The sequence below is a fragment of the Ruditapes philippinarum genome, unplaced genomic scaffold (genome assembly GCF_026571515.1).
Source record: "Ruditapes philippinarum isolate M1 unplaced genomic scaffold, ASM2657151v2 ctg2568_1_1_1_1, whole genome shotgun sequence".
Lineage (NCBI taxonomy): Eukaryota > Metazoa > Mollusca > Bivalvia > Venerida > Veneridae > Ruditapes > Ruditapes philippinarum.
In genome coordinates, this window is record NW_026852176.1 from 54,282 (window position 1) to 64,122 (window position 9,841).

Genomic DNA, 9,841 nt, shown 5'->3' on the forward strand with positions numbered 1-9,841 from the left:
ATAAAAATTGAGCTGAAAACTAACAAGAGCACCGCTAGGCAAAATGTGGGCCAAATGGAACTTAAGTTATTCTCCGGAAACTGTTTTCACTTTTAAAGTAATAGTGACCTTGACCTCTGACCTTGTGATCCCAAAATCAATAGTGGTGTTCTACCCAATATGGCCAATCATCCTATAAAGTTTAAATACTGTGGGCCAAATGGAACTTAAGTCATGTTCCGGAAACTGTTTTCAGTTTTGAAGTAATAATGATCTTGACCTCTGACCTTGTGACCCCAAAATCAATAGGGGTCTTCAACCCAATATGGACAATCATCCTGTGAAGTTTTTATATTGTGGGCCAAATGAAACTTAAGTTATGTTCCGGAAACTGTTTTCAGTTTTAAAGTAATAATGACCTTGACCTTTGACCTTGTGACCCCAAAATCAATAGGGATTTTCTACCCAATATAGACAATCATCCTGTGAAGTTTGAACACTGTGGGCCAAATGGAACTTAAGTTATGCTCCCGGAAACTGTTTTCAGTTCTTGACCTTTGATCTTGTGACCTCAAAATCAATAGGTGTCTTCTACCTAATAATAATATGGACAATCATCCTCGGGTAACAGTATTTTCCTCGGGATGATATTTTTACTGTTACCAACAAACCCATGTGTTATTTATATACTGTTACCCAGTCACACAAGTACCTCTGGGTTCGTACGGAGGAACAGATGCCAGGGGGTATAACATAATATGCCCGAAATTGTTTCGGGCATATTAAAATTCAACATTCATTTCTCCCCAATGAGATTTATGCATCTATAATGTATTAAGTTTCACTAACATGTAGATACCTCCTTTTGGTGGATGGATTTATGGACATTCCGACACATTTACTAAGTTGTTATAAAGTTTTGAAAACATAATGATTCCTAGTGTTTTACTGCATTATAATGTTTGTTCATTCAACATGTTGTTAAACATGCACATTTTTTTGCACTAAAATTGCACCTTTCAACATCTCTCTTTACAGCCATATAGCCATATAGATATTGTTAACAAACAATATTCAACAACCATCTTCAGTATATCAAATGAAAGTTTCAACAAAACTTAAGCAAGGTTTAAGCACATGTTCCATCCAAACATGTTTCTGCTCCTCTACGATGAATAGGGAAAATCTTCTTGACAACAATATCTGAAAATAAACAAAAAAAACTATTTTACCTTATTTATATTTCAAAATTTAATAAATAAAGTACTTCATATGATAATTCTTAAATAAATTTAAATTCTGAATAAGATATGCATGGCCTTTAAAAGACAGACATTTATTTAGAGGCAAAATTATTCAAACAAATTTTCTAACTAAACTTTTATTGATTATTAATTATTTTTATTACATGCTTTTCGGTGGTTTATAGAAATATATCAGTGAAATAAAACTGGTAATTTCACTGTTTGAAACAGTGAAATTACCACTTTGATAATTTCACTGTTTTGAATTTAAGCCCCTTATGTTGTTTCAGTGAAATACCAGCGTGCACAGTACTGGGTACCAACTTTATGACGTGACGTCGTAAATGACGTCATGTTGTATAATTTTTTGGCGCGCTTTTCATTCAGTATTAGGTTAAATGTCTTTTTAAAACGTTTCTTTGCATATAATAAAAAGAAAATTTGTTTAGTTTAGTGTAAGATTGAAATATATTTCACCTTGTGAACACCAAAAGTTCATATTTCACTCGTGGCTGCGCCACTCGTGAAATATACCTTTTGGTGCTCACTCGGTGAAATATATTCCGATCTTACACTGAACTAAACAAATATCCTCTATATATCTACAATTGCATATTAATTATAGTCCATATAAAAAAAATTTATTGCATCATTATTTTTTGTGTAAGTGAGAGGTTAAGGACAGGAATCATGACAAATTTCTTTATAGGGCCAAGCTATTTTTACTTAACAAAATATATGCTCTCTTTAGAGGTGATATATAAAAGAGTAATTGATCCTTAAATTTCCTCAAGACAAGAGGACTGTGATGACTATAGAGTTTCACATGGTTGATGAACAAAACAGGCAAAGAGAATTGTATTTGGTAAAGTACTGTCTAAAGTATCATTTTAGCACATTTTGTAGATATTGTACAAGTACTTACTTAATTTAACTGTGACCAATATATCTAGTTGTTGTAGGTAACCATTTTTATCCAAGATATGACCTGAATTGTGGTTAATATTTACATTATAACAATTAACAAATGCATATTTAATGTGGTCCAAAGGAATGCTGTAGTAACTGGAACAATACTGTCTCAACCAATATCAGATATTTGATGTAAATTCAATTCAAAGAACAGAGTTCAGATAAGCAGACAATGGGGTGTGCTTGGCATAGATAAATTGACTTCAAATCACTTGCAACTCACTGCTCTGAGTTTGAATACCACTGATGACTCTGTGTACTTTCATGTGAGGAAACTACATAAATCAAACAAGCTTACAGAATGTTGGTTTATCTACTCAGGTACCTGCTCATGCCTGACATAATGCATCACTGCTATGACTTTGACCGAGGGACTTAAGTACAGCACGCAAAACATCATCTACTAATGGTGGCTGCATTAACCAATTCATTTTGAAATCCTATCATTCATGCAGAAGTTAAAACCCTAAAATCCCTTAAACACTACAACAACTTTGTACTTGATAGTCAATTCACTTACATTTCTTCTTTTGATTAGTTTGTTATCACTTGTCTCCTCCATCACATCTATTTTGCTTGGCTGACAGTTTACAGGATTGGACCCTGAAATTTTAAGCAACTATTTTTTAACTGTTGTACCATTACAAACTAATTCAATTGTGTTATAGTATTTACATTTTAGGAAAATAATAAGAGTAAATAAATACAGATAAATGCTAAACCTGCTAAATTTCTGAAATAGACTTTGTCTAGCTTTCATTTATAAAACTTCCATTATCAATTTTGTTAGCTAACAATAAAGCCTGGCTCTTTACTGGTAGTAAATGCTGCAGTGGCTACGATTCCGGCTGACCAGCAGGTTGCTATGAAAGTCAATGGTACTGGTTGCTATAGAAAATAAAATTTTGCTATGGAAGTCACTGGTTCTTATGAAAAGTCTGTAACTGATATGAAAAGAAAAGAAAGCCAACAGTTGCTATTGAAAGATAAAGGTTGCTTTGGAAAATAAGTCACTAGTTGCTATGGGTACCCCGGTTACTAAGGACTAATTTATGTGGGTTTAAAAAATAAAGGGACATGGTTTAGAAAAGTATTTCAAGGTTTTAAAAGGGAAAAAAAAAATTAAAATGTTTAAAATTTAAAAAGGGAAAATCAATTTCCTCATGGAAAATTTATGGGGTTTCTATGGGAGTCTCCCGTTAGTTTTGAAAAATCACTAAATTGCTTTGGGAAAATAAATGGGTTCTATGGGGTCATTGGTTGCTTTTTTAAAATCATAGTTTCTTTCTTTCAGTCAACTGATTGGGAATGAAAAAACATGGGCCCCTTGTCCCGCATTTTCCCCCTATTTGTTAAACGTGCCTTGGGGTACAAACCCAAAATTTGGGAAAAAAAACATAGTATGCCCTCAAAATTGAGAATTTTTAAACTAATATACACCAAGCATTAAAGGGGATTTTCTAATCCCGGAGAAAATTAGTATTATGCATAATATACACTTTTAATAGGGCTGTCAGTGATGGCAAATTTTGTATTGATATATCGAGAGACAAATATCGACGTCACGATACATCGATATATGGACTTTCACAGACAGTGGATACAATAAAAAACATTAATTTTATATATGTGTTATAAATTGGGATCATGGTGTTATCACTGTTTTGCATACTTGTATTACACATTTCAAATACTACAAACTAGCAGAAAGTTCTTTTACTGTTATTCTTGTCACTGACATTTGAAAACGGAGTTTAAAGTTAACCAAGAAAAAAGTGACTTCTCTTATGAGCCAAAATAGATAGGTATAGTTAAACTAACAGAAATATTAATTTTTTCAGTTTGTATCAATATGTGAAAGTGTGTATCGATATTGTATCGGATGATGAATATTGATGATATATCGATATCGCGATAATCAATGACAGCCCTAACTTTTAACCATTAGACAAGAGCGATCAGTAATCACATGTGTCGCCTCATGATGGCCAATTTCATGTTGGGACAAATTTTGTGACAGACAGACAGACGGACAGTGCACAACTAGACTTGGTACTGATCATTCCTGTAAAGTTTGGATAAAATTGCACCAGTAGTTTATGAGGAGTATTCCGGACAAGCTTTTGCGCATCTGGCAACACACAGAAAAAACCACTTTTTTATCAAAGGGCCATAACTCGGCCAAAAATCATTCAACCAGAATACCCGTGCAATATGCGCAAGGACTTGAGCTACAGATCAATCCTGTAAAGTTTCATTGAAATTGCATTAGTGGTATTAGAGAAGTAGTCTGGACAAACTTTAAAATTAAAAATTATTAAAGGGCCATAACTCTGACAAAAATCATTGAACCGGAAAATGCTGACAATATGCACAACTAGACTGGTGCTGATCATTCCTGTAAAGTTTGGATGAAATTGCACCAGTAGTTTATGAGGAGTAGTCCGGACAAGCTTTTGTGTATCTGGCAACACACAGAAAAAAAACACCTTTTTATCAAAGGGCCATAACTCGGCCAAAAATCATTTAACCGGAAAACCCGTGCAATTTGCGCAAGGACTTGAGCTACAGATCAATCCTGTAAAGTTTCATTGAAATTGAATTAGTGGTATAAGAGAAGTAGTCCGGACAAACTTTAAATTAAAAATTATTAAAGGGCCATAACTCTGACAAAAATCATTGAACCGGAAAATGCTGACAATATGCACAACAAGACTTGGTACTGATCATTCCTGTAAAGTTTGGATGAAATTGCACCAGTAGTTTATGAGTAGTCCGGACAAGTTTTGTGACGGACGGACGGACAGACGGAGGAGAAGTGATCCCTATATGTCGCACTACTCCGTAGAGGCGACACAAAAAAACGGAGTACATAAATTATATAAATGTTCAGGAGTAAAAAATAGAAGACTGGGTGCGAATATGGCAATATTGGGTCATGTGTTTAGACTTATTTTTTCATCGTATATATCACTTAACAATATGGAAGTAATTTACGAATTCTTGCAGGAAATTTTCAACTTTGACCCTAAGGGCAAAAAAAATCTCTAACCAAACTAACTGTTACAGTTTCCACCATAGGCACTCGAGAACGGGACCGCAAAATTGCGGCGCATATTTTCAATCGTGTAACGGTTTTTAAAAACGTTTCTGCTACATCTAAAATATCTTTTAGTATTATCCGAGTATATGCCCTCAAAAAATATATTATCCAAAGGGAACCTAAATCTGTCTCTTTTTAAACTGGTTCAAATTTTTAACGGTATTCAGGGTGGTCCGTTTGACCCTTGAAATGGCTCTTTTGACCCTTCAATTTCAAAAGGCCTGATGTTTGACCCTTCAGTGGATTTTAACTGATGGGTCAAATGTTTTGTTAAAAATTGGGATTTTGCCCTTCTAGTTTTGGTAAAACTAAGTCAAAATGAACGCCTCAGGATTTTCATAGTTAGTTTATGGAACACCCCTAGTATTATAAAAAAAGGCAAAAGGGGCAGGGGACCAAAAATGAAAAAAATATTGTTATTTCAGTGTGAAGAAACAATTCCAAATATTTCAAAAATCTGTTTCACATTGCAGAATTAACCCCGAGTTGCACCAAGCATTATTTAAATGAATATATGACATACATTGAGAAAAAATAGTTTTGCATGGCATTGCTCCTTCAAAAAATACTGACACAATTTTATATTTACCCCCAACCCAGCCAAAATCACACCTAAAATATACCAATATCGGGGCAATCTTCATGAAGGTGCAGCATACTCCAGAAATTTGCCCGATTCCTTTAAAAATATCAGTAACAGTCGCAGTGCAAGCTATTTGGCATTTTCAGAAATGACAAATAAAAGTGTCTGTCATAACGTTTAGATTTTTCACAAAATTAATCTGAAAATTTCTTACTTGTTTGGCGGCCAACTGTCAAAGCTTGATTTTTAACTTTTTCACCTCCATTCGGAGAGTCAGAAATACATAACAAAGCTACCAAAATGCTTAGTTTCGGGTTACAAAACCCAAATATATCTCATTTCCTACGCACAAACAAGAGAAGAATTACAATGACAGAGAGAAATATCAGAAGTTATCAGTACCTTCAAAACACCATGTTCTGAGTTATTAAAAAATTTGACCGGGGCCATCATTCGAATATGTCCCCTGCCCCCTTAAGATTTTTCTATGTGATCCGCATTAAAGCATTTTCCTTTTATTTTCTTAAAATATGGAGTATTTCGCATTAAACGTTAACTTCGAAAAGTGAATACTGCGGTTACTTTGTATTTAATCAAATATTTAAAAAAGACCCTATTTCAGGGGAAGTAACTAGTACAATGACCATGCCTGTTATATGATTTTACTTAATATCACAGTGACAGGGACCAATGTAAGATGCTTATTTTTCTTTATTCCACCTTTCATTTAAATACCATAAAAGTATTTTCAGAGTAGTTAAAGTCTTTTGGAAGGAGATTATTAGCAGAAAAACAATATTACAGCCACATTTAAATGTCCTAAATATGAATTTTACAGGAAACCAGACCCCATTTATTCTGGCATACACCTAAAAATGCAGTAAAGATACCACTGTTGACTTTATATGACCATTATATACATTTGTAACAATTAAGAGTGCTCAATTATTGCATTATTATGTCAATTTGCCACAATATAAAACTGTTAAATCTGGATAAATGTGCACATTCTGTGAAGTACAGTGTGTTTGCCAAAATTCCAAACTTTATTACCTCCCTTGACCTTTTCGAAAACCTAGCTAAACACCGTTTTTCCGGGTACGTTACCGTTTTAGCTCTGGGGAATTACACCAAATGAAGTACATAACACAGTTACAAGATATGTCTATTTTTCTATCATTATTTTAACCGTTTAATGTGTGAAATAAATTGATGTTTTTTGAAAATTATCAATATTTGGGTTTAATAGCTAATTGCAAATTATTTCATAAAAATAAAATAGTTTATATAATGAAAATCAATAAAATTCAAACAGGACGTAGTGGAATCTTCTATACTAATTTGTAAATAAGGTTATTTTCTGCGTAAACTTGTGTATTTCTTTATTTTTTATGGAATTATTTCATACAATGATATTTAATTATTTTCTTATAAAGAAATAAGTGATTTTTATTTCAGTTTAATTTTAAAAAAAAGGCCGAAACATTGACTTCACTATTACACTCCACTTAGGTGAATTCCACAGAGCTATGCTACAGAAAGTACCGGGAAAACAGCGTTTAGCTAGGTTTTCGAATTCGTGACTTGACTTGACAGTCTACTTACTCTACATAACTTGATAAATCCTACCAGTCACTTTCAAATTTTTGACTAACAAAATTGTAGAAGGAATGTTTTATGGGCATATTTGTCCAGATTAATTTGAAGTATAACCCAAGTTCCCTAACACTGGGCGTGTGATAAAAGATAGTTATTAGTTCTCGTCTATAAACCTTAGCTTTTGTTTTGCTGTACTTGGGGGGGGGGGGGTTTTGTCCTACCTGTATTTTTGAGGGGGGGGGCTTTTGTCTTATGTGTAAATTTTTATGGGGCTTTTGTCCACTTTGTCATTTTTTAGAGGGGGGGGGGGCTTTCGTCCGGGGGGGGGGGGGCTTTTTGTCCTACAACTCCAAAAAAAAACCTCTAGTAATTGATTTTGGTTTAGCAGTAGGGGAAAGCATCTTATTCCTTGTGCCCCAACCCAACCACTATATTATTTACAAGATTTATTCGTATTCTTTTATGTAGATCTATTTGTCACGGTTCAGAACTGTTCACTATTTAGGGGAAGAAGATGTGTAAGCGCCGGATAGCTCAGTCCGGTAGAGCCGCGGTTTACGGTATTCCGAGGGTCCCGGGTTCGAGTCCCGGTCAGGCTGCACAATTTTTTCTCACCCTGTGACATTTGGCGCCCAACGTGGGGCCGTGACTGATATAGCTCAGAGTTTAATTTACATTGCTCTGTAACTCTGTGAAATTCGAGGACGAATTTCAATATAGCAGGGGAGTATGTCACGGTTCAGAACTGTTCACTATATAGGGTAGCTTAAGGTCTTCAGCGTACCCGTTTATATATATGACATGACGTGCCGCATCTGATGAAAAACAAAAATGTTAAAAAGCGGCTTATAAAGTTTTGGAAGCCAGAACTATATATAGGGGAGAAGATGTGTAAGCGGCCGGATAGCTCAGTCGGTAAAGCCGCGGTACGGTATTCCGAGGGTCCCGGGTTCGAGTCCCGGTCAGGCTGCACATTTTTCTCACCCTGTGACATTATATAAACAGTATAGATCTAGTAGATAGCCGATGCAATATACTGCTAGATCTACAGGTTTTACTTCTGAAAATTATATAAAAACTGGTCTAATCCAGATGATTTCCAATTTGTTTATAGACTAAGAAAAAAACTCACCCAAAACTACAAAATGTATCCGTGTTCGTTCATTTCCCCTTCCACATCACAAATATCCCTTTTGAAGTTTACTATCTCCGGCACAAAACCTTTTGGATGACCGAATATTTAACTTTCCACGGTAATCACACAACGGGGTCAATGCAGTTGATGAACGCAAAAGTGGACGACTTCATTTTCACGCCATTGAAGGGGTGTCCAGCTCGATGCCAGTGTGTAAACGTTTTAATGATATTTCTGATGAATCAACATTTCAATTATTCATAACTGATGGAAAGGATAATTTAATTATCCTATAAAACCTGGGACAAAAGTTATTTTGAGTCACAGATAAACGAAAATGCTTTCACGAAAATTGTGTCCTGCATATCGAGTACCTGACTCCCCCGTGTAAGCGTATCGATTTGTCCGTTGCCGCCGAAACTCTTTGAACTTCGAGCGGGTGCCTGTGTAGTTAAAAGACACGCAAAGCTGAGGTTTAAACGTGTAAATTAATTGTTACAAGAGGTCTCGTTTAAATTTGCCGTAGATATGCGGGATGTTTCTTAAAGACTAGGTGAGTAAATAACTGACTAAGTACTGTAGATTTATATATAACTTCTTAAATTTTGTAATTTATTTACAAGTAGATTTTAGATATAGAAATCTAGATAGAAATCTTGAGTTGTCCGATTGATTTTACCTAAACAAGATATGTTTGTAAAACATGTATGCCCCCTATCAGCAGCCAATTAGTCATGTGATAAGGTTATTATGCATGACTTCTGACCCAGTGATCAAACAATTAATAAGGGTTATCAAGTATCTACTTGTCATGACCTTAACCTTTGACTCCTTGACCCAAAACTCAATAGGGGTCATCTGCTGGTCACGACCAATCATCATACAAAGTTTGAAGTTCCTAGGCCTAAGCGTTTTTAGTTAATTGATCAGAAACCGTTTTTACCTACAAGGTCAATGTGACCTTGACCTTTGACCCCTTGACCCCAAAATCAATAGGTCATCTGCTGGTCATGACCAATCACATACCAAGTTTGAAGTTCCTAGGCCTAAGGGTTCTTTAGTTATTGATCGGAAACCGTTTTAACATACAAGGTCAATGTGACCTTGACCTTTGACCCCAAAATCAATATGGGTCATCTGCTGCTCATGACAATCACCATGCCAAGTTTGAAGTTCCTAGCCCGAAGCGTTCTTTAGTTATTGATCAGAAACCGTTTTTACTTACA

At 35.0% G+C, this 9,841-nt stretch overlaps 1 long non-coding RNA gene across 1 annotated transcript; it reads right to left on the reverse strand.

Annotated features, from left to right (window-relative positions):
• Positions 1 to 8,850, reverse strand: LOC132751520 (uncharacterized). Its single transcript, XR_009628691.1, has 4 exons — positions 8,613 to 8,850; positions 2,716 to 2,798; positions 2,149 to 2,211; positions 1 to 1,182 (listed from the first exon to the last, which is right to left on the reverse strand). It is a non-coding gene; the product is annotated as an uncharacterized LOC132751520 (long non-coding RNA).
• Between the last annotated feature and the right edge of the window lie 991 nt (positions 8,851 to 9,841).